The sequence below is a fragment of the Oryctolagus cuniculus genome, chromosome X (assembly GCF_051225735.1).
Source record: "Oryctolagus cuniculus isolate XC-2025 breed Fujian yellow rabbit chromosome X, ASM5122573v1, whole genome shotgun sequence".
In the NCBI taxonomy this organism is placed as follows: Eukaryota; Metazoa; Chordata; class Mammalia; order Lagomorpha; family Leporidae; genus Oryctolagus; species Oryctolagus cuniculus.
This window is the reverse complement of record NC_142888.1, coordinates 98,380,636-98,407,639: the sequence shown is the minus strand read 5'-3', so window position 1 is coordinate 98,407,639 and position 27,004 is coordinate 98,380,636. Positions and strand designations below refer to the sequence as shown.

Below are 27,004 nucleotides of genomic sequence, written 5' to 3'. Positions count from 1 at the left end.
CAATGAAAGGGAAAAATAAACATTAGACCCTCAAAGCAAATAAAACTATAGGTGAGTCTATCTAAACAAGAGGTGATTCAGTGGCTTATTTGTCTTGCTAAAGTGGCAGAGATGAAGAATTTATTGCTTGTCTCAGGCATCTTTCAATCTGACCTGCAAAGCCAGCAGATTTAAAGTAACCTGAGCTTGGTCCTGAGAATTTTTTGTCCCAACTCCAGAGTAACATCCATTATTTGAATTTTAAACACACACATACATACACACATACACACATCTTCCCTGTACCAAGGTCACTCAATAACTAAGAATATTAAATTAAGTTAAATTCTGTCTAAAATGAAGCCCCGTTATCAAGGTTAATTAAATAAGGACTAGGTTGTGACTATCACAGGAATTGAGTTCCCAGGACCAACTAAAAGTGAGGACTCCAAAATTCAACACGTAAGGTCAGCTATTTACACATTGTTCAATGAATGAATGTGAGTTTCAACACATCAAACAGTACTTTACATAGGGCATCTTTTTGGTCCTTATGAAAGCATGAGTGGATGTGACACGGAGGACCTACGGGGAGAGCAAGGACGCCCATGGCGAAGAAGCTGAGCCGTGGGAGCGGAGGTGCGGGAGCCGAGCTGCGGAGTCCACACGCCAGTGCTGGAAGGGGAGGTGAGACAAAAACCTCGGTAACCCGAGTCATTGGTGGGGAAAGGCAGAAAGAGCCTAGAGGGAACGAGGCTTGAAGCCCCGCTCGGGGAAGTTCACCAGGCTGACTGGAGGAGAGAAAAATAAATAAATAAATAAGGGGAACCGCCACGGACACTAGCCTCTCTCCCCACACACCTTACAAAGCCGAGCAAGACAAAGAGCAGGTGCCATTTTGGACATACTTAAGCAGCGCCCGCCCGCAGCCAAGCAGAAAAACCTGACTCTGGTGGGGAGAAATAACTGGAGGTTAGAACCTAGTGAAAGTGTGGAGCTAACGAACTGAGACTGTGAAAATCTAAGGGTGGGTGAGAGAACTCACTGAGTACACAAACTCGGTAACCTTGGCAACCCGGTGAGAGACTGCTGAGAAATTTGAGACCACACTGAAGGCTGCATAGACCCTTTGTGTGGTCCTTGGGGTAGAGCAGACTAATAAAAACAGAGGCCAGATTTCATACATCAACTACCCTCAATTCCACTCAACTGTATGGAATTACTTCCCTTCTGAGTCAAAAAGAGAGAGAGAGCGAGCAAGCAAGAGAGAGAACAAACTGCATGAGTCACCTTTGGCACACCCTTAACCCTGAAGACCCAAACAGAGCACTCTGGCCACACCCATCACAGCCTCTAAGGATCCGTCAAAAGCAGACAGTCCACTTAATCTAGAGTCATAGTATAATGAGAAAAAACACCACAGTGAAGAAACCAAAGAATATCTTCACAATGCCAAACAAACACAGAAACCGAGGTAACAAGAACAAGAAAGACACTATGATGCCCCAAATGATAAAGACACCCCAATTCAAGATTATGAAGATGACGAGATAGAAGAAATGCAAGAAGCGGTTCTCAAAAAATTGATAAGAACATTAAGAAGTTCTCAAAAATAAATTCTTGAACTACAGAAATCCTTAATGGACAAGATAGAAAAGCTCTCTCGCAAAAATGAAATATTAAGGAGGAATCAAAATGAAATGAAGCAACTAGTAGAACATGAAACTGTGATAGTGAAGAGTAATCAAAATGAAAAGAAGAATTCAATGGATCAAATGACAAACACATTAGAGAGCCTTAAATTTTGTTCGATTGGTCTATCCATCTGTTTCTGTACAAGTACCATGCTGTTTTGATTACAACTGCCATGTAGTATGTCCTGAAATCTGGTATTGTGAGCCTTAAAGACAGAATGCGTAAAGCAGAAGAGAGAATATCGGACTTAGAAGACAGAGAACAGGAAAGTATACAGTCAAACCAAAGAAAAGAGGAAATTAGAAATCTAAAAAATATTGTCGGGAATCTACAGGATACTATTAAAAAAACCAACATTCGGGTTCTAGGAGTTCCTGAAGGCATGGAGAGGGAGAAAGGATTAGAAGGCCTTTTTAGTGAGATACTAGCAGAAAATCTCCAGGGTTTGGAGAAGGACAGAGACATCCTAGTACAGGAAGCTCATAGAACTCCTAGTAAACTTGACCAAAAGAGATCCTCACCACGACACGTTGTAATTAAACTCACCACAGTGAAACAGAAAGAAAAGATCCTAAAATGTGCCAGAGAGAAACATCAGATTACTCTCAGAGGATATCCAATTAGACTCTCAGCAGACTTCTCATCAGAAACCCTACAAGCTAGAAGGGAATGGCAAGACATAGCCCAGGTACTGAGAGAGAAAAACTACCAGCCCAGAATACTATATCCTGCAAAGCTCTCATTTGTGAATGAAGGTGAAATAAAGACCTTTCATAGCAAACAGGAATTGAAAGAATTTGTCGCAACTCGTCCAGCCCTGCAAAAAATGCTTAAAGATGTGCTACACACAGAAACACAGAAACACGACCATCAATATGAACGAAGGTAAAGGATGAAAACCTACCAGTAAAAGATCATAGGAAGCTTAAAGCATATAGTAGAAAATATCTTTGGGAAAATGGCAGGGCAAAGTCACTACCTATAAGGCTGGAAAAAGATACTCCATGCCAACAGAAATGAAAAAAAGCAGGTGTAGCCATATTAGTATCAGACAAATAAACTTTAACACAAAAACTTAAGAGAGACAAAGAGGGGCACTATACAATGATTAAGGGTTCAATTCAACAGGAAGATGTAACTATTATAAATGTATATGCACCTAATTACAGTGCAGCAGTTTATTTAAAAGGTATGTTAAGGGACTTAAAGGGATTCTTATATTCCAATACAATAGTACTGGGGGACTTCAATACTCCACTCTCAGAAATAGACAGATCAACCGGACAGAAGATCAACAAGGAAACAGCAGAATTAATTGACACTATTGCCCAAATGGATCTAACAGATATCTACAGAACTTTTAATCCTACATTTAAAGATTTTACATTCTTCTCAGCAGTGCCTGGAACCTTCTCTAGGACTGACCACATACTAGGTCATAAAGCAAGTCTCAGCAAATTTAAAAGAATTAGTATCATACCATGCAGATTCTCAGACCACAGTGGAATGAAGGTGGAAATTAGCAACTCAGGAAACCCTAGAGAGTATGAAAACACATGGAGATTGAACAACATGCTCCTGAATGAACACTGGGTCATAGAAGAAATCAAATAGAAATAAAAAACTTTCTGGAAGTAAATGAGGATATCATTTACTTACATATCAAAACTTATGGAAAACGGCAAAAGCAGTGTTGAGAGGAAAGTTTATAGCAATAGGTTCCTACATCAAGAAATTAGAAAGGCACCAAATAAATGAGCTTTCAATGTATCTCAAGGATCTAGAAAATCTGCAGCAAACCAGACCCAAATCTAGTAGGAGAAGAGAAATAATTAAAATCAGAGAAGAAATCAACAGGATTCAATCAAAAACAAACAAACAAAAAAAAAAACAACAAAAAGAAGAACATTACAAAAAATCAGCCAGGCGAAGAGCTGGTCTTTTGAAAAAATGAATAAAATTGACACACCATTGGCCCAACTAACTAAAAAGAGAAGAGAAAAGACCCAAATCAATAAAATCAGAGATGAAAACGTAAATGTAACAATAGAAACCACAGAAATAAAAAGAATCATCAGAAATTAATACAAGGAATGGTATGCCAGCAAACGGGGAAATTATCAGAAATGGATAGATTCCTGGACACATGCACCTTACCTAAATTGAATCATGAAGACATAGAAAACCTAAATAGACCCATAACTGAGACAGAAACTGAAACAGTACTAAAGGCACTCCCAACAAAGAAAAGCACAGGACCAGATGGTTTCACTGCTGAATTCTACCAGACATTTAAAGAAGAATTAGATCCATTCCGTCTCAAAATATTCAGAACAATGGAAATAGATGGAATCCTCCCAAATTCTTTATATGAAGCCAGCATCACCTTAATCCCTAAGCCAGAGAAAGATGCAGCATTGAAAGAGAATTACAGACCAATATCCCTGATGAACATAGATGCAAAAATCCTCAATAAAATTCTGGCCAATAGAATGCAACAACACATCAGAAAGATCATCCACCCAGACCAAGTGGGATTTATTCCTGGTATGCAGGGATGGTTCAATATTCACAAATCAAACAATGTGATACACCACATACTGCAGAAGAAAAACCATATGATTATCTCTATAAATGCAGAGACAGCATTTGATAAAATTCAACACCCTTTCATGATGAAAACTCGAAGCAAACTGAATATGGAAGGAACATTCCTCAATACAATCAAAGCAATTTATGAAAAACCCACGGCCAGCATCCTATTGAATGGGGACAAGTTGGAAGCATTTCCACTGAGATCTGGTACCAGACAGGGATGCCCACTCTCACCACTGCTATTCAACATATTTATGGAAATCTTATCCAGAGCTAGTGGCAAGAAAAAGAAATTAAAGGGATAAAAATTGGGAAGGAAGAACTCAAACTATCCCTCTTTGCAGATGACATGATTCTTTATTTAGGGGATCTAAAGAACTCTACTAAGAGACTATTGGAACTCATAGAAGAGTTTGGCAAAGTAGCAGAGTATAAAATCAATGCACAAAAATCAACAGCCTTTGTATACACAGGCAATGACATGGCTGAGAAAGAACTGCCAAGATCAATCCCATTTAAAATAGATACAAAACAATCAAATACCTTGGAATAAACTTAACCAAGGATGTTAAAGATCTCTACGATGAAAATTACAAAACTTTAAAGAAAGAAATAGAAGAGGATACCAAAAAATGGAAAAATCTTCATGCTCATGGATTGGAAGAATGAATGTAATAAAAATGTCCATTCTCCCAAAAGCAATTTATAGATTCAATGCAATACCAATCAAGATACCGAAGATCTTCTTCTCAGATCTGGGGAAAATGATACTGAAATTCATATCAAGTCACAGGAGACCTCGAATAGCTAAAGCAATTTTATACAACAAAAACAAAGCCGGAGGCATCAAAATACCAGATTTCAGGACATACTACAGGGCAGTCGTAATCAAAACAGCTTGGTACTTGTACAGAAACAGATGGATTGACCAATGGAACAGAATTGAAACACCAGAAATCAACCCAAACATCTACAGCCAACTTATATTTCATCAAGGATCTAAAACCAATTCCTGGAGAAGGGTAGTATATTCAATAAACTGTGCTGCTGGAAAACTGTATCTCCATGTGCAGACGCATGAAGCAAGAACCCTACATTACACCTTACACAAAAATCCACTCAGCATGGATTAAAGACTTAAATCTACAACCCGATACCATCAAATCATTAAAGAACATTGGAGAAACACTTCAAGATATTGGCAATGGCAAAGATTTCCTGGAAAAGACCCTAGAGGCGCAGGCAGTCAAAGTCAACATTAACTATTGGATTGCATCAAATTGAGAAGTTTCTGTACTGCAAAAGAAACAATCAGACGAGTGAAGAGGCAACTGACAGAATGGGGAAAAAATATTTGCAAACTGTGCTACAGATAAAGGATTAATAACCAGAATCTACAAAGAGATCAAGAAACTCCACAACAACAACTCTAACAACCCACTTAAGAGATGGGCCAAGGACTTCAATAGACATTTTTTTTTTTTGACAGGCAGAATGGAAAGTGAGAGAAAGAAACAGAGAGAAAGGTCTTCCTTTTGCCGTTGGTTCACCCTCCAATGACCTCCACGGCTGGCGCGCTGCGGCCTGCGCACCGCACTGATCCGAAGGCAGGAGCCAGGTACTTCTCCTGGTCTCCAATGGGGTGCAGGGCCCAAATAGTAGGGCCATCCTCCACTGCACTCCCTGGCCACAGCAGAGAGCTGGCCTGGAATAGGGGCAACCGAGAAAGAATCCGGCACCCTGACCGGGCCTAGAACCCGGTGTGCCGGCGCCACTAGGTAGAGGATTAGCCTATTGTGCCGTGGTGCCGACTTCAATAGACTTTTTTTTTTCAAAAGAGGAAATCCAAATGGCCAGCAGACACATGAAAAAATGTTCAAGTTCACTAGCCATCAGGGAAATGCAAATCAAAACCACAATGAGGTTTCACCTCACCCCGCTTAGGATGGCTCACATTCAGAAATCTACTAACAACAGATGCTGGCGAGGATGTGGGGAAAAAGGGACACTAATCCACTGTTGGTAGGAATGTAAACAGGTGAAGCCACTATGGAAGTCAGTCTGGAAATTCCTCAGAAACCTGAATATAACCCTACCATACAACCCAGCCATCCCACTCCATGGAATTTACCCAAAGGAAATTAAATTGGCAAAAAACAAACTGTCTGCACATTAATGTTTATTGCAGCTCAATTCACAATAGCTAAGACCTGGAATCAACCTAAATGCCCAACAGTAGATTGGATAAAGAAATTATGGGACATGTACTCTATAGAATACTATACAGCAGTCAAAAACAATGAAATCCGGTCATTTGCAACAAGATGGAGGAATCTGGAAAACATCATGCTGAGTGAAACAAGCCAGTCCCAAAGGGACAAATATCATATGTTCTCCCTGATCAGTGGTAACTAACTGAGCACCAAAAGTAAACCTGTTGAAGTGAAATGGACACTATGAGAAATGGTGACTTGCTCAGCCCTTGCCCTGCCTGTTGATGAAAAACTTGAAACTTATCCCTCTTAGTATTTTTTTGTTTGTTCTACTTAACACTATTGGTTGAATTCTGTAATTAATACACAGTTGTTCTTAAGTGTTGATACTTAACTGAAAAAATTATCCCTGTTAAAATAAGAGTGGGAATAAGAGAGGGAGGAGATGTACAATTTGGGACATGCTCAAGCTGACTTGCCCCAAATGCTGGAGTTAGAAACATACCAGGGGATTCCAATTCAATCCCATCAAGGTGGCATGTACCAACGTCATCTCACTAGTCCCAGTGATCAATTTATGTTCACAATTGATCACACTGATAGGTCTAAGAGTCAAAGGGATCACATAAACAAGACTAGGATCTGAAAATACTAACCTATAGAATCAAAAAGGGAGAGAACGATCCAACATGGGAAGCGAGATACACAGCAGACTCATAGAATGGTAGATGTCCTAAACAGCACTCTGGCCTCAGAATCAGCCCTTAAGGCATTCAGATCCGGTTGAAAAGCACATGAGAGTATTTCAGGCATGGAAAGCCAAGATACTCTGGGGAAAAAAATGACCTAAATGAAAGATCTCCGCGAGTGAGATCCCAGTGGAAAAAACGGAGCCATCAAAGAAGGAGGTACCTTTCTCTGAAGGGAGGAGAGAACTTCCACTTTTTATGACCTTGTCTAAATAAGATTAGAGTTGGCAAACTCAACAAGCCTCCATAGCCTTGACAACTCATGACAAGAGCCTAGGGTGATTACTGATGCCATAAACAAGAGTGTCAAATTTGTTAAGTCAACAACAGGAGTCACTGTGCACTTACTCCTCATGTACGAGCTCTGTCTTTAATGTGTTGTCCAATGTGAATTAATGCCATAACTAGTACTCAAACAGTATTTTACACTTTGTGTTTCGGTGTGGGTGCAAACTGTTAATCTTTACTTAATGTATACTAAATTTATCTTCTGTATATAAATTGAATTGAGAATGAATCTTAATGTGAATGGAAGGGAAGTGGAAGCGGGAGATGGGAGGGTTGCAGGTGCGAGGGAAGTTACGGGGGGGGGGAAGCCATTGTACTCTACAAACTTTACTTTGGAAATTTAAATTTACTAAACAAAAGTTTAAAAAAAATTATATATGTGTATGCTTCAAAATTTCAAAAATTCTCATTTTGGGATTTGATTATTGTTTATAATTCTTGTCTATACTCTTGAACAGTGTTTCTTGCTACGTACTACTTCTGAATTAGTGGAGAGTTAACTTGTGATTATAAAGAAAATCAAAAATACTCTAAAAATTAAAAAATAAGAGCATGATAGTGAAGGAGGGAAGGACTGATGGTAGGGTTAGAAATATTATGTTCTTAAAACTGTATATATGATATACATGAAATTTGTTTGCTTTTTATAAACTATTTTAAAAGGAATTATGTTAGAAGGTATTATTTGTTCACATAAAGTTATCAGAAAAGAAAACCCACATTTTGCCATTAATAATTCAAATATTAATGAACACCTACTCAACATTACTCATCAAAAACATACTGAGCTTTCTACATATAGTAGCTCATACATTGTCACATTCAACATGATTGTTAAGAGCAAACACAGAATAATATAAAGTTCTTCTTTTCCCAAAAGTTCTCTTCATCTGATACCCTAGAATCTTTTAAAAATTTTACTTTCCGTGGCAAAAGGGCTATGTGTGTTTGTAATTAAGATTATGGGAATTAACTTGAGGATATTATTCTGATAATCTCAGTGACTTCAATCTAACCACACCAATATTTAGAAGTAAAGAACCTTTCCTGGCTAAGAGAAAAGAGACAAACAGACATGAAAAATATATTATGGAAGAAGAGGAAAGGGGTATTTGAAAGGTGAGAGAGCTCAACATACCATTGTTGAATTTGGAGGAGGAGGAAGGGGGACATGAGCCAAAGGATTTAGGTGGCCTTTGAGAGCTGTAAAGAGCCCAGAAGATATCCAATAAGAAAATAGAAATCTTAAGACTATAACCACAAGGAATCCAAAACCGCCTTCAATTTGAATGAGCATAGAAATAGATCCTCCTCTAGAATCTCTAATGTAGCCCTGCCAACAATTTGACTTTATTCTGGTAAAATCCTTTTCATCCTTCTAATCTGTATGAGATTAGAACTGTATGAGAATATACATTTTTGTTCTTAAGCCACTAAGGATATGGTAATTTGTTATGAGAGAATCACAAAACTAACAAAAGGACAGGCATTTAGCCTAGCAGTTTAAATATAGGTTAATACACTTATATACCACATTTAAGTACCTGAGTTAGATATGCACCTCCTGATTCTAGCTTCCTGCTAACACCATGAGAGGCAGTAGGTAATGGCTCAAGTAATTAGGTCCCTGCCACCCACATGAGAGACAGAGATTGAATTCCTTTCTGCAGACCATGGCCTGGCCCAGCCTTAGATGTTGTGGGCATTTGAGGAGTAAACAAGCAGATGAAAGTGCTCTTTCCCTCTCTCCCTCTCCCTCTGTGTATGTGTGTTTCTGTCTGCCTGCTTTTCAAATAAACAAAAATGTAAATATATATTCAAATAAGAGAATATAGTATTGAAAATTAATAAAATACAGCTATATGTATTTCCAGGAAAGTGTCTCAGAAATATGTTAAGGGAATAAAAGAATTCATAGCATTATTCTATCCCCAGAGATTTTTTTTAATTTTTTTTTGACAGGCAGAGTGGACAGTGAGAGAGAGAGAGAGAGAGAGAGAGAGAGAAAGGTCTTCCTTTGCCGTTGGTTCACCCTCCAATGGCTGCCGCGGCTGGCACGCTGCGGCCGGCACACCGCGCTGATCCGATGGCAGGAGCCAGGTACTTATCCTGGTCTTCCATGGGGTGCAGGGCCCAAGCACTTGGACCATCCTCCACTGCACTCCCTGGCCACAGCAGAGAGCTGGCCTGGAAGAGGGGCTTAAAACACACAAAATCAAACAGTATTATATATTTATATATCTGTATGTGTGCACGATTTTTAAGATAAAGTAGCAAGAGAATGATGAATACAAAACCTAGTACTTTTCTCTACTGTAGCAAGGGCTTCAGCTCAGCTTCCAAGTGAACTTACAGGGCCCTATTTCTTAAGCTAACTGATGGATATATGGATGTTCATCTATTATTTTGAATAAATGATATGGCTCATTATAAACACTGTACACATTAGCTTAGAAAAGACATTTGAAGAGTAGTTTTCAATGTTTATTTGAAGGGTAGAGGGAGAGTAAGAGTGAGAGGAGAGAGGGAGAGACCGAGAAAAGACCAAGAGAAAGATTAATCTCTCTGCTGCTGGTTCACTACCCAAATGCCTGCGACAGCCAGGACTGGGGCAGACCAAAGTCAAGAGCCTGGAATTCCACCCAAGTCTCCTGAATGAGTGGCAAGGACTCAAGTACCTGAGCCATCATGTGTTGCCTTATGGGATATAAGCAGGAATCTGGGTTAAAAGCAAGTTTTGTTCCAATACGGTCTTCAAGGACCACTGTAGAATGATGCAGTGGAGCTAGCCAGAATACCATGCACGTTAACAATATAAGCCTTTAGGTTCATGCACTACAATTTCAACCAGAGAAGCTGTACCCATTTGAATACAGAGAGGGTTTGAAAAGTACTTCATAGGATTCTTTTGCAGAAAGGAGGGTTCATACTGAATGACAAGGTCCCATTGTACACTTAGGTATTTGTATATAGCATTAGCTTTTTGGCAGAGGGCCAAAGAAATCAAAGGCTCAAGTGTGAGCAGTTGTTGTTCAGCAATGACAAATTCAAAATAAACAATGTAGTTGAGAAATATTGGTCAAGATGAGAAAACTCATTCCTATTTAAATGGAACTTCTCAAGAACATATCAGTAATGAAAATGATAGAAAAAAGTACTCTTCTTTAAAACTGTCCTTAGTTCATTTTTTTCAAGCAGATATAAGCTTCATAAAAATTTGCAACATCAAAAGGGGAGTCCATCTCATTCTTTTTGCCCCTACATCAGCTGTTCACTCTTTGATAAATTTTATACAGACATTTATTTGTCTTTTCAAATCCTTAGCATCAATCCTTGGGTATTATTGCAAAAATATTCTATTCTAGCTATATGCTACAGCAATTCTAGTATCTAAATGAAAACAAAATCTTTTTATAACTCTTAATTTTTCTTTTCTCTAAACCTGAAACATCCCTGCTAAATTTGTCTTTTTGTTTGGCAAAGGTCAGATTTGACTTTACATTGACATTTCAGCAGAGATGGATCTGCTTAATGAGAGTATTTTCCTACTCTTACCTACCCATTAATTACATATAATCATGCATTTCACATATTTGGCATGGTAGTTCATCATGTCCTTTGCAACATTTCTTTGTAAATAATAAACGTACTTATTTTGGACAATATTGAATGAAATTATCAGAGAGGATACATTTAACTTTACAGTAGACACAGGTTCCCCAAAGGTGGATACAAATGCAATTTTTGTAAACCCATCCTTTACATTTCCATGAAAAAGTATAATCATTTCTAATATGCTTTATATTAGTCTTTGATCATCAAATATTTGTTTTTTAACTTAGGTTTCTCCTCTAAGGTATTAACACACTATAAATACACATAAACTATTTCAAGAGACAAAAAGAGAAACTTCTGGATATGGAAGGCATTTCCTAATGCAACTAATTTTTTTAAAATTTTTTTTGACAGAGTGGACAGTGAGAGAGAGACCGTTGGTTCACGCTCCAATGGCCGCTGCGGCCAGCGCACCACGCTGATGCGAAGCCCGGAGCCAGTGCTTCTCCTGGTCTCCCATGCGGGTGCAGGGCCCAAGGACCTGGGCCATCCTCTGCTGCACTCCGGGGCCACTGCAGAGAGCTGGCCTGGAAGAGGGGCAACCAGGACAGAATCCGGTGCCCCGACCGGGAATAGAACCCAGGGTGCCGGCCACACAGGCGGAGGATTAGCCTATTGAGTCATGGCGCTGGCCATAATCAACTCTTTTAATCTCAAGCTTCTCTCTTTGAGCTTTCATTCACAAATAATCTTACAAACAAATACCATTATGAAGGATTCTGGATTTAAAAAGATTCCCAAGTCCTGGTGAATGAAAGTACTTGATGAAGGAATTACTGTGTGCAGTTCACTATAAGCTAGTACACCAATGCTGAGGGAAGCAGGGTGCTACAGAATGTGCCACGCAGTCTGGTATATCTTTCTGTGACTTCAGTATTTTTTAGGTGTTTTTTATTTTTTTAACTTTTATTTAATATAAATTTCCAAAGAAAAGTTTATGGATTACAATGGCTTTTCCCCCCCATAACTTCCCTCGCACCTGCAACCCTCCCATCTCCCGCTTCCACTTCCCTTCCATTCACATTAAGATTCATTCTCAATTCAATTTATATACAGAAGATAAATTTAGTATACATTAAGTAAAGATTAACAGTTTGCACCCACACCGAAACACAAAGTGTAAAATACTGTTTGAGTACTAGTTATGGCATTAATTCACATTGGACAACACATTAAAGACAGAGCTCGTACATAAGGAGTAAGTGCACAGTGACTCCTGTTGTTGACTTAACAATTTGACACTCTTGTTTATGGCATCAGTAATCACACTAGGCTCTTGTCATGAGTTGTCAAGGCTATGGAGGCTTGTTGAGTTTGCCAACTCTGATCTTGTTTAGACAAGGTCATAGTAAAAGTGGAAGTCCTCTCCTCCCTTCAGAGAAAGGTACCTCCTTCTTTGATGACCCGTTCTTTCCACTGGGATCACACTCACAGAGATCTTTCATTTAGTTTTTTTTTTCCCAGAGTATCTTGGCTTTCCATGCCTAAAATACTCTCATGGGCTCTTCAGCCAGATCCTAATGCCTTAAGGGCTGATTCTGAGGCCAGAGTGCTGTTTAGGACATCTGCCATTCCATGACTCTGCTGTGTATCCCGCTTCCCATGTTGGATCGTTCTCTCCCTTTTTTATTCTATCAGTTAGTATTAGCAGACACTAGTCTTGTTTGTGTGATCCCTTTGAATCTTAGACCTATCAGTATGATCAATTGTGAACTGAAATTGAACACTTGGACAGGTGAGATAGCATTGGTACATGCCACCTTGATGGGATTGAATTGCAATCCCCTGGTATGTTTCTAACTCCACCATTTGGGGCAAGTCAGCTTGAGCATGTTCCAAATTGTACATCTCCTCCCTCTCTTATTCCCACTCTTATATTTAACAGAGATCACTTTTCAGTTAAATTTAAACACCTAAGAATAATTGTGTGTTAATTACAGAGTTCAACTATTAGTACTAGAACAAAAAAAAAATACTAAAAGTGATAAAGTATTAAATTGTACATCAACAATCAGGACAAGGGCTGATCAAATCACTGTTTTTCATAGTGTCCATTTCACTTCAACAGGTTTCCTTTTTGGTGCTTGGTTAGTTGTCACCTATCAGGGAGAACATATGATATTTGTCCCTTTTGGACTGGCTTATTTCACTCAGAATGATGTGTTCCAGATTCCTCCATCTTGTTGCAAATGACCTGATTTCATTGTTTTTGACTGCTGTATAGTATTCTATAGAGTACATGTCCCATAATTTCTTTATCCAGTCTACTGTTGATGGGCATTTAGGTTGATTCCAGGTCTTAGCTATTGTGAATTGAGCTGCAATAAACACTGGGGTGTAGACAGCTTTTTTTTTTTTTTTTGCCAATTTAATTTCCTTTGGGTAAATTCCAAGGAGTGGGACGGCTGGGTTGTATGGTGGGGTTATATTCAGGTTTCAGAGGAATTTCCAGACTGACTTCCATAGTGGCTTCACCATTTTGCATTCCCACCAACAGTGGGTTAGTGTCCCTTTTTCCCCACATCCTCGCCAGCATCTGTTGTTGGTAGATTTCTGAATGTGAGCCATTCTAACTTTAGTGAGGTGAAACCTCATTGTGGTTTTGATTTGCATTTCCCTGATGGCTAGTGAACTTGAACATTTTTTCATGTGTCTGCTGGCCATTTGGATTTCCTATTTTGAAAAATGTCTATTGAGGTCATTGGCCCACCTCTTAAGTGACTTGTTTTGTTGTTGTGGAGTTTCTTGATCTCTTTGTAGATTCTGGTTATTAATCCTTTATCTGTAGCATAGTTTGCAAATATTTTTTCCCATTCCGTCAGTTGCCTCTTCATTTTCCTGTTTCCTTTGCAGTACAGAAACTTCTCAATTTTATGCAATCCCAATTCTCAATTTTGGCTTTGACTGCCTGTGCCTCTGGGGTCCTTTCCAAGAAGTCTTTGAAATGCCTGTATCTTGCAGGATTTTTCAAATATTCTCTAGTTATTTGATGGTGTCAGGTCATAGATTTAGATCTTTAATCCATGTTGAGTGGATTTTGTGTAAGGTGTAAGTTAGGGGTCTTAGTCCATGCTTCTGCATGTAGAAATCTGGTTTTCCCAGCACCATTTGTTGAATAGACTGTCCTTACTCCGGGAATTGGTTTTAGATCCTTGATCAAATCTAAGTTGGCTGTAGATGTTTGAATTGATTTCTTGTGTTTCTGTTCTGTTCCATTGGTCTGTCCATCTGTTTCTCTTTCATTACCATGCTGTTTTGATTACAACTGCCCTGGAATATGTCCTGAAATCTGGTATTGTGATGCTTCCAGCTTTGTTTTGTTGCACAAGATTGATTTAGCTATTCGAGGTCCACTGTGTCTTCATATGAATTTCAGCATCATTTTTTCCCAGATCTGAGAAGAATGTCTTTGCTATCTCGGTAACTTTGGCAACTCAGTGGGTGATTGTGTGACTTCAGTATTACTGAAAAAATTCAGGGTAATGAAGAAATGCATCTAACAACTAATTAAAAGAAATATTTTATTTAATATTAGCATATTTTGAAACAAATTTTCATATAATTAAGATAAAAATAAGAATTCAAAGAAATCTCTCATTTGAGAGCATCCTTAAAACTTTTCCTCCTCACCCTCAGTTTTAAAGTGAACACTCTAACACTAGAGGTACTTCAGAACAGTTCGAGAAATCAGATATATAGCATCTCTAACAAGAAGCTATCCTGTATGAACTTCAAAATTTCATAATGTGTGTAAATTTTCACCTCAGAAAATCAGAGCACTCTATTGTTCATGGGTGATCCTACTGATTTACCTGCCTATAGGTATTACCGCACATGCGCTCCACCTCCCCTATGTGGGGTTGACTTTGTTCCACAGTTAAGATTTACTTTTTCTTAACTGTAAGAACATCATCCTTAGAAGCCTCAATAACAAAGCTCTTCACATACTCACTTTCCCTCTGCCTGACTGCCTAACTGCAATCAAGGTTAGTAAGAAGTCAAAGCTGGAGACATCTGGTTGCACTTCCACCTCTTGGGCTGGAAAAGGTGAGATGCATGTGTGACCTTTGAGATTGTTGTGGGGTTAACTTCCACTCCTACTGTGTTCTGAGAGTTAAATCGTGGAACACACAGAAGGATTCAACCATAATGAATAGTAGTGTGACTGTAGAGGTGTAGAACCATTTATAAATCAGCAAAAATCTACTTAAAATATTTTATAGGCAGTTTCAGAGAGAGAGAGGCAGAGACAGAGAGACAGAGATTAATTGATTGATTTTCCATGTGCTGGTCATTCCCTAAATGGCCACAATGGCCAAGGTTGGGCCAGACAAAAGCCAGGAACCTGGAACTACACTTCATTCTCCCATTTTGGTTCCAAGGGCCAAGCACTTGGGCCATCTTCTAATGTTTTCCCAGACATATTAGCAGATAGCTGGATCATAAGTGGAGCAGCTGGGAGTAAAACCAGTACTCATATGTGATGTCGGTACCACAGGCAGCAACCTACTATGTTACAACATCAGCCCCAAATTCTACAAAAATTTTAGGGGATTTTCAGATGAATAAATTAGGTGAAAAGCCTAATAAGCCAGTCCATTTCTCCAACAAATATGAATTACTACTTAAAATCTATGGACAAATAATTCCATGTATGCATGCTTTTTGCTGCATCTGTGCTATTTCACATGACAAACAAGAGGTAAGATGTGTACAGGTACAAAGTCATTTCTGTCAAGGGATAAAACATACAAACTAAGGGGTTCTATAATTCAATATGTAAAAAACTTGCTGGTAGAAACTAATGAGCAAAGCAAAACTGACACTTTGGCTTCCCAAGGGCTTAAGACCTTATTAGCAATAACAATATTGCCAAACTGAAGAACATCAGTAATATTGGGGCATCTGTTGTCGGATGGGGCATCAATTGTTTCTATAGCTTTCAGGGCATGACTTTTGTCGATGAAGGGTTTTTCTGGAGACATGCATGTGGATATTGGTTTGGTGTACTACTTTAGCTCAAGTTGGATTTTGTGGTATATTCTCCCTATACCTTAGATGGTAGCAGTATTAGGGATCTGGGGTTTTACTGTCTCTCATTTTGCTCACACTTATCCTTGTTATATACATCCCCAGCCAGGTTTTGAGGGAGACTGTATTGAGGCACTTCTCAGTTGTTGGGACAGACCTTGCTGGTGCTATGGCTGCACCTGACACATAGATTTCCTAATAGTACTCAAGCCAGGAGCTGGAGTTGCAAGAGCAGCACTGGATCTAGGAGCAGGATGATCTTATAGACTCCTAGCCAATGCTCAACTCCAGAGCTCCAGGAGCAGCACTAATACTTGATGGGAGAGGTGTCTCACAGATGCTGCCTGATACAGTAGGTACTTAAATCTGAGAGAATGACTGGTTCTGGGTCAGCAGGGAAGTCTAAAGCCACTCCATGTGGGCTGCTTGCTGAGTGGCATGGAGTGCAAGAACCTCGGGCCAAAGCTGCAAGTAAACAGCAGTGACTGACGCCTGTTAGCTTCCATGGGAGGACCTGGGGCCCTGACAAGAGACTAGAAACTCTTGGTCAGAGATCCAAGCAAGAGGGCAATATGCTGCATTAGAAAGGGTACAGAAAGCCCAGTTCAAGTCCCAGACATCAAGTGAACTGCTGCTGAGTGAGATGTGACACAGAGTACCCAAGCCCCCAGAGTGTACACTGGGTGGGGCCAAATCTCCCAGTATATTTGCAGAAGAGTAAGCAGTTCAAAATGATACCCAGGATGGATATAGCAGAGAAACTCTGACTACTGTCAGTAGGAGGGACTTGAACCAATTCGTGGGGAGCTTGGTCTGCAGGCCGTTCTCTGTGCTGGTGTTGGGAGAAGACTGATTTCACCGCTCAGAATGAGATTATGGTCTGGGGGATTTTCACCCTCCCAGACATGCACACCACCCAGAACAAAGGCACACTCCCTATTTTGTGGTTAGACTCTATTGCAGGAACTATCCCTGATGTTCAGGGAGCTCTGAGCCTTAGTAAGGAGACTGGGTAGGTGCATGGGATCTCTGAATCCCAGTATACATAGGTTCCAGATGCAACCAGGAATGTTTCAAGTGGTTGGGGGAAGGTAGGTGGAGAAGAGGATGAGCCCCAAATCTGGGGTTTTGCTCCCCTGCTTCTAAGGCCCTATAGGATAGATATTCCAGTTTTCCTGCCCTCTCCATCCATGAGGTATAGAACATCATGTTGTTTAGTGTTCTGGGATCCTCTTCACTCTGTTGAGTCTAACTGAACCTGTGGGGCTCATTCTTCTTTGCTAGAATGCAGAAATTTTCATGGGACCCCTCTAAGAAGGTAACATCTTATGCCAATTAGTACATCATGGTTTGTAATAGTCACTCCTTTCTCAATATAGCATCACACTCTTGCAACCCGTGCTACAATAACTGTGGGGGAGGGAACAGAATTGCTTCTCTGGAGCAAAGATACCTTGAGTTTTCCAGGGAGCTTTCCTTGCTGAGCTACTGGTCTATGATGACTGGATTTCTCTCTAGTGAGGACTATCTTCATAAGAGATTCATGCAGATGGCTCTATTGAGGCTCTCCAGCTCATCCCTTTCTGACAACAGGGAATCAAATTGGCCCTGGGGCTGGTGATTCAGACACCACAGGTTTAGCTTTTTCCCACTCTGTCTATGCTATAATGCATGGTATTGGTGTCCTACTGTGTTCTCATCGATCTTTTACTGTGCCTAGTCCCTCTTCCATGCTCTGAGTAATCTCTGTGGAGAAAGAAGTGAATGTCAGGCTTCATTACATGGCCACCTTGAGTCTCCTCCAGGCTGGATATTGATGTTGAGTATATTTTCATAAATCTCGTGGCCATGTCCTCACAAAGGATTGTTGACTTCAGTGGAAACTACAACATGTTATTGAAAATAAATTGAGAACTGATTTGTTACAATGGTCTATTGAGTTTTCAGTGATCCATCACAGAGTTCACACAAGACAGAATGATGAAATTTCTAAAAGCAATGATTTTGCTAATAGGTTCAAAAACCACTGTTACTGTTTATAACGCTCAACTACACTCTTGAGGAACAATGGTTTTCCCACTTACTATTTCTTGAATACTTTATTTAGTGGAGGGTTAAGCCTGTGATTATAAAGAAAATTCAAAGTATGTCATTGTGAGTTTCGAGACCCTAAGGAGTCTCAGGTGACTGCTCTTGGGGCAGATAAAGAGGGAGGCAGAGGAATTCCAATCCTTGCTAAACTACCTAGCCTACTGCTGCAGTGAAACTTTAAGAAGGATACCAAAATCCTTCCTGAAGCCAAATTCTTTTCCTTTACTGTAAATGCTCTGGAGAAAACATGAGCTTTTTCAGTTTCAGAAGGAAATATGTTAAAAAATATTATGCTGTTGGAGCCGGCACTGTGGTGTAGCAGGCTAGGCCAATGTCTTCAGTACCTACAATCCACATGGGCACTGGTTTCTGTCTGAGAGGACGACTTCCAATCCAACTCCCTGATAATGCACCTGAGAAAGCAGTAGAGGATTTCCCAAGATCTTAGGCCTGTGTACCCACGTGGGAGACCCAGAAGGTCCTGGCTCCTGGCTTCAGCCTGGCCCAGCCCTGGCTCTTGTGGGAATTTGGGGAGTGAACGAGCAGATGGAAGATATCTCTCTGTGTGTATCTCTGCCTTTCTCTCTGTAATGCTTTCAAATAAATAAAAAAAACTAAAAATAAATAAAAACATTCCACTGTGGAATAAATCCAAGATGAATGAACAGAGAAAAAATATGCTGGTTTCAGAGGAATAAATTAGCAGCAGTCCCCACTGACTTTGAGTCTGCCTTGGAGGGTGGGCATGGGACTGGGCACACACATAGGAATGTGAGGTGCTCCCCTTCCCACATTCTATCACAGGTGCCCATGTTCAAACTGCCAAGGTGGAATACCCACAGGTAGCAGCCTCTGAGAAAGCCTTTGCTCCCTCCATGCAAAGGGCAAACTCATGGAGTATACTGCAGAAAACACAGTAGTGACAAAAGAATGTGAAGGCAGAACATCTAAAAGTTAAAGCACTAAGAAAATACAAAAAAATAGGAATATTTATGAAAAAAATGGCAGGGCCAAGTCCTTACTTATCAATTCAATATAAATGGCCATAACTCTACAATTAAGATATACAGACTGGTTGAATAGATTTAAAAACAATACCCATTTATTTTCTGCCTATAAGAAACACATCTCAGCAACAAAGATACATGCAGAATGAAATTGAAAGGCTGAAAAAAGATTCCAGCTAACAGAAAGCAAAAATGAGGAGGTGTAGCCATTCTAATATCAGACAAAATAGACATCAACAAAAACTGTTAAAAAGCATCATGTAGGCCGGCGCTGCGGCTCAATAGGCTAATCCTCGGCCTAGCAGCGCCAGCACACTAGGTTCTAGTCCCGGTCGGGGCGTCAGATTCTGTCCCGGTTGCCCCTCTTCCAGGTCAGCTCTCTGCTATGGCCAGGGAGTGCAGTGGAGGATGGCCCAAGTCCTTGGGCCCTACACCCCCATGGGAGACCAGGAGAAGAACCTGGCTCCTGACTTCAGGTCCACAGCGCGCCGGCTACGGTGGCCATTGGAGAGTGAACCAACGGCAAAGGAAGGCCTTTCTCTCTGTCTCTCTCTCACTGTCGACTCTGCCTGTCAAAAAAAAGCATCATTTAATAATTAAGGGTTACATTCAACAGGAAGAAACATGCCAGGGGATTCCAATTCAATCCCATCTAGGTGGCATGTACCAACGCCATCTCACCAGTCCAAGTGATCAATTTCAGTTCACAATTGATCACACTGATAGGTCTAAGATTCAAAAGGATCACATAAACAAGATTAGTGTCAGCTAACACTAGCTGATAGAATAAAAAAGGGAGAGAACCATCATGGGAAGTGGAATACACAGCAGACTCATAGAATGGCAGATGTCCTAAACAGCACTCTGGCCTCAGAATCAGCCCTTAAGGCATTCGGATCTGGGTGAAGAGCCCATGAGAGTATTTTAGGCATGGAAAGCCAAGACACTCTGAAAAAAAAAACCTAAATGAAAGATCTCTGCAAGTAAGATCCCAGTAGAAAGAACGGGGCCATCAAAGAAGGAGGTACCTTTCTCTGAAGGGAGGAGAGAACTTCCACTTTGACTGTGACTGTGTCTAAACAAGATCAGAGTTGGCAAACTCAACAAGCCTCCATAGCCTTGGCAACTCATGACTAGAACCTAGGGAGATTACTGACGCCATAAACAAGAGTGTCAATTTGTTAAGTCAACAGGAGTCACTGTGCAGTTAATCCTCATGTAGGAGCTCTGTCTTTAATGTGTTGTCCAATGTGAATTAATGCTATAACTAGTACTCAAACAGTATTTTATTTTTTGTGTGTCTTTGTGGGTACAGTCTGTTGAAATCTTTACTTAGTATATACTAAGTTGATCTTCTGTTTATAAAGAGAAATGAAAATGAATCTTGATGTGAATGGAAGGGGAGAGGGAGTGGGAGATAGGAGGGTTGCAGGTGGGAGGGAAGTTATGGGGGGAAGCATTTATAATCCATAAGCTGTACTTTGGAAATTTATATTTATTAAATAAAAGTTTAAAAAAAGGAAATATGCAAACACATGAGACTTAACAACACTGAATGAACAGTGGGTCACAGAAGAAATCAGAGTAGGGCCAAGATGGCTGAATAGGGAGGGAGTTTACTGCTCTAGTTGAGGGGAAGATAATTTTTAAAAAAAAGTAGAGTACAAACTCAGGGAAGAGTTAGGGAGAAAAAGGCAGAGGAAACTCCATGTAACCTAGAGGGACACTGTGGATCTGTGTGGAGTGTAGATGCAGCACATGAACATGGACACAACACAGGACCCCAATAACTGAGAGGCTCAGCACAAGCTTTGGAGAGAGAGGCCAGACTAGACTGCAATAGCCCAAGTCATTGCCATTAAAGCTGCAAGAAGAGTTTGGCTTGGAGCACTGTAAGGGAAATTGTACCTGCCAACCTAGAGGAGAAAACAGGGAAAGGGGCACATTTCTCTCCCCAACCACGTAGCACCAGGATCCTCTAGCTTGCTGAGAGAGGTAGGCACTATTTTGCACATGCTTAACAGCTGTGCCAACTGGCATCCACGTGCATAGCAACCAGACAAGAGGAGATGTTGGAGTCTGGCTGGGAGAACTGACAGGAGGCTGGGCACTCATGACTTTCAGAACTTTGTGTTCTAGAACTATGAAAACAGTGTGGCTGTGTGGGAGGGTGCAGCATGTACCATGGTCTCTGGGCAGTCACTGTGGGTGGCTACAGATGCTCAGGGCTTCATGATTGCCAGGTGAGGATCAGTGCTGTGGGATCTGTGCTCACACTGAGGACTGCATGGATCCATACTGCACACTCTGAGGCTAGTGCCTAGGCACTGGTATCGTTGGAGGAGATTAGCATGAGATTAAACCAACAGAGCTGATGAATCCCTCCCCTCTGATAAAGAAAAGAAATTTACCACACTTAACTTGGGTGTCACCTTGGGCACTCCCCTAACCCTGGAGTACTGAACATACCTCCCTGGCCACACCCAAAAAACACCTCTGAGTATTCACTGGAAGAGCAGACACTAAACTAAGAGCAGATACTATACTATTTTTAGACTAAGCCACAGAAGCATAGTCTAAAAATATAAGCCATCACAGGGCAAAAAAAAAAAATTATCTCCACAAATAACTAATAATAAATGCAAAAATTTAAGACAAGAATAAGGAATACAACATGATGCCCACGAAGACAGTAACACTTCAATGCTAGAATGTAAAGATGAAGAGATTGAAAAAATGCTGGAAACAGAACTCCAAGATTTATCATAGGATTACTTTGAAGTAATCAGAAGCAAATCCATGAATTTAATAAATCCATAAATGACATGGGTAAAAATTTAAACATAGGAGTGGGAATAAGAGAGGGAGGAGATATATAGGTTGGCATATGCTCACTCAGACTTACCTCCAATGGTGGAACTAGAAATGTGCCAGGGGATTTCAACTCAATCTTACCAAGGAGGCAGGTACCAATGCCAGTGCACTTGGCAAAGTTAAAAGTATAAATACACAACTGATCAAAAAGATAGGGTATGTGTTGATGAGATTTCACAAATAAGACCAGTGTAAGCAACTAATGAAGGATAGAATTAAAAGGGAGAGAATGATCCTGCGGGGGAAACAGGACACACAGCAGACTCATAGAATGGCAGCACTCCTGCCTCAAAATCAACCCTTGGGACATTCGGATCTGACTAAAAGGTCCATGAGAGTCTCACAGGCATGGAAAGCCATGACATGGTAGCAAAAACAAGCTAAATGAAAGACCCTGGTGAACAAGACCCTAGCAGAAGGATCAGGCCATCAAGGAGAGTGGCGCCTTTCTCTGAAGGGAGGAAGGAACCTCCACTGTGATACAGCCTTGACTAAACAACTTCAGAGTTGGTGAATTCAAGGGGCTTCCATAGCCTAGACAACTCATAGCAAGAGCCTCAGGTGATTACTGACATCATAAATAAGAGTGCCAATTGTTAAATCAACAACGGGAGTCACTGGGTACATGCTCCCCACCTAGGATCTCTGTCCTTAATGTGTCCTACTATAAAACTTAAAAACAACACTACTAGTCGAACAATACCCTATACCTTGTACGGTTGTGTGAGTGCGGCCTGTTGAAATCCTTGCTTAGTATATACTAAGTTGATCTTCAGTATATGAAGGTAATTGAAAATGAAACTCTATGAAGGGCGGGATGGGAGAGGGAGTTTGAGAGGGGAGGGCCACAGGAGAGAGGGAGTTTGGGGGGAAAGCCACAACAATACAAAAGTTGCACTTTGTAAATTCACATTACATAAAAAAAACTATATAACAAAAAAAAAGAACTTAATACTTTAATACTTTACCCTTTTAGTATTTTTTTATGTTCTACTTAAAACTATTGGTTGAACTCTACAATTAATACACAATTGCTCTTAGGTGTTTAATGCTATAACTAATATTCAAATAGTATTTTACACTTTGTGTTTCTGTGTAGGTGCAAACTGTTGAAATATTTACTTAATATATGATAAATTAATCTTCTGTATACAAAGATAATTGAAAATTAATCTTCACGTGAATGGAAGGGCAGAGGGAGTGGGAGGGGGTGTGTTGTGGGTGGGAGGGAAGTTATGGGGGGGGGAAGCTATTGTAATCCATAAGCTGTACTTTGGAAATTTATGTTCATTAAATAAAATAAAATATAAATAAAAAACAATATAGGGACAATTGGGAACAAAAAGAAATTGAGATTTCAAAGAGAATTAAAATGAAGTATTAGAAAAGAATTCAATAGATCAAATAAAAATGTGGTAGAAAGCCTCAACAACAGCCTCACTGACATAGAAGAAAGAATGTCTGAGACAGAAGACAAATCCATGGAAATTTTACAATCAGACCGAAAAAAAAGAAGAAATTAGAAAACTAAAAAAAAGTCTTGTAAAGTTATGGGATACTATCAAATGACCCAACATATGGATCTTCGGAGTTCCTGAAGACGTGGAAAGAAAGAATGGATTAGAAGGCATTTTTAGTGAAATAATTACAGAAAAATTTCCTAATTTGAAGTAAAGGATGTCCAAGTACAGGAAGCACACAGAACTGCTGATATATCATGACCAGAAAAGATCTTCACCACCACATATTGTAGTCAAACTCTCCACAGTAAAACATAAAGAATCTAAAATGTGCATGAGAGAAATGCCATTTTACCTTCAGAAGATCTCCAATTATACTCATAGCTGACTTCCCATAAGAAATCCTACAGACAAGGAGAGAATGGTGATATATATTCCAAGTCTTAAGAGAGAAAAAACTGCCAACCCAGAATACTGAACCCTGCAAAGCTCTCATTTATGAATAAAGGTGAAATAAAGACCTTCCATAAAAAACAGAAATTGAAAGACACCATCACCACCCATCCAGCCATACAAAAGATGCTTAAGGATGTGCTGCATACAGAAACAGATAAACGTGATCATCACTAGGAAAAATGTGAAGGTAGAAAATTTCCCAATAGAAGGACAAAGGACATCCAAAGTAAAAAATAGGAATATTTATGAAAAAACAGCAGGGCCAAGTCGTTATTTCTCAATAGTAACATTGAATGTAAATGGCATCCAAGACACTGTGGCAAAAAAAAGACCTACATGAGCGAGATCCCGGTGGAAAGAAGGGACCAACGGAGGTACCTTTCTCTGAAGAGATGAGAGAACTTCCACTTTGGTCTTGTCTAAATAATGTTGGAGTTTGTAGACTCAAGAGGCTTCCATAACCTTGGCAGCTCATTACAAGTGCCTCGGTTGATCACTGATGTCATAAATAAGAGTGTCGATTGTTAAATCAATAACAGGAATCACTGTGCACTTGCTCCCCATGTACGACCTCTGTCCTTAATGAGTTGTACTATGAGAATTAATGGTAAAAATAGTCTTCAAACAGTACTTTATTTGTGTGTGTCAGTGTGGGTACAAACTGTTCAAATCTTTACTTACTATAGAGTTGATCTGCATATAAAGATAATCAAAACTGAGTTAATTAAGAATGGGATGGGAGAGGGAGTAGAAGGTGGGATGGTTTGGAGGTGGGTGGATGAGTATGGGGGAAGAATTGCTATAATCAAAAATTGAAATTATGAAATTTATTAAATAAAAGCTTTCTATAAAAAAGAATGTAAATGGCATCAACTCTTCAGTAAAAAGACACATCTTGGCTGAACGGATTAAAAAACAAAACCCATCTTTTTACTGCCTCAAGAATCACACCTCACCTACAAAGATACACTCAGAATGAAAGTGAAAGGCTAGAAAAGCATCCTATGCTAACACAAACAAAAAAGGAGGTGGTTTAGTCATCCTAATATCAGACAAAATAGACTTAAACACAAAAACAAGTAAAAAAGACGAAGAAGGGCACTATGTAATGATTAAGGGATCAATTAAACAGGAAGAAGTGGCTATTATAAATGTATATGCACTTAATTATAGGGCACCTAACTATTTAAAAGATGTGTTAATTGGTCTAATGGGAGACATAGACTGCAATACAATAGTAATAGGGGACTTCAATACCCCACTTTCAGTAATGGACAGATCAACCAGACAGAAAATCAGCAAGGAAAAAACAGTTAATGGACACTATATACCCAATGGACCTAACATATCTATAGAACGTTCCATCCTACAGTTGCAGAACACACATTATTCTCACCAGTGTATGGAACTTTTCTCTAGGATAGACCACATGGTAGGCCATAATGCAAGTCTCAGCAAATTCAAAAAAAATCAATCTCATACCATGCATCTTCTCTAACCATGAAAGAATGAAGCTGGAAATCAACAACTTAGGAATCTCTAGAACATATTCTACACATGGATACTGAGCAACATGCTCCTGAATGAACAGTGGGTCAGAAAACCTATTGAAGTGAAAGGGACTCTACGAGAAACAGTGACTTGATCAGCCCTTGTCCTGACTGTTGATGTACAATGTAATACTTTACCCATTTTAGTATTTTTTTGTTCTAGTTAATACTATTGGTTGAACTCGGTAATTAACACAGATTTATTCTTAGGTGTTTAAATTTAACTGAAAAGTGATCCCTGTTAAATATAAGAGTGGGAATAAGAGAGGGAAGAGATGTGAAATTTGGGACATGCTCAAGCTAACTTGCCCCAAATGGTGGAGTTAGAAATGTGCCAGGGAATACCAATAAAATCCTTTCAAGATTGCATGCACTAATGCCATCTCACTAGTCCAAGTGATCAATTTCAGTTCACAATTGATCACACTGATAGGTCTAAGATTCAAAGGGATCACACAAACAAGACTAGTGTCTGCTAATACTGATAGAATAAAAAAAGGAGAGAACAATCCAACATGGGAAGTGGGATACACTGCAGACCCATAGAATGGCAGATGTCCTAAATAGCACTCTGGCCTCAGAAGCAGCCCTTAAGAGCCCATGAGAGTATTTTAGGTATGGAAAGCCAAGACACTCTGGCAAAAAAAAAGAAATAGAAAAAAAGACCTAAATGAAAGATCTCTGTGAGTGAGATCCCAGTAGAAAGAATGGGCCATCAAAGGAGGAGGTACCTTTCTCTGAAGGGAGGAGAGAACTTCCACTTTGACTATGACCTTGTCTAAATAATATCAAAGTCAGCTAACTCAAGGGGCTTCCATAGCCTTAATATTCATTAAATAAGTTAGGCCAGCGCCGTGACTCAATAGGCTAATCCTCCACCTTGCGGCGCCGGCACACGGGGTTCTAGTCCCGGTCAGGGCACTGGATTCTGTCCCGGTTGCCCCTCTTCCAGGCCAGTTCTCTGCTGTGGCCAGGGAGTGCAGTGGAGGATGGCCCAAGTCCTTGGGCCCTCACCCCATGGGAGACCAGGAGAGGCACCTGGCTCCTGCCATCGGATCAGTGTGGTGCGCTGGCTGCAGCGCGCTGGCCGCAGCGGCCATTGGAGGGTGAACCAATGGCAAAAAGGAAGACCTTTCTCTCTGTCTCTCTCTCACTGTCTACTCTGCCTGTCCAAAAAAAAAAAAATACAAGCTTTAGATCTGTGACCAAGGATCTTTATATGTTGGTAGGAAATCATATTTGCCATGTACAAAGCAATTACTGACTTATGGAATGCCCCCGCACACACATGGCTTTGATTGAGTTTCATGAACTCCAAAGAAACATTCCAAACTTACATAGAAGACAATATTGAAGCTAGAGCATGAAGTATAGAGGTAGCAAAGGGAGGGGGAGGCTATT

At 40.0% G+C, this 27,004-nt stretch overlaps 1 pseudogene; it reads left to right on the top strand.

Moving 5' to 3' along the window:
• Positions 1-587: 587 nt before the first annotated feature.
• LOC100341467 (transmembrane protein 106C-like) overlaps positions 588-27,004 on the top strand; it is a 39,050-nt pseudogene continuing 12,633 nt past the window's right edge.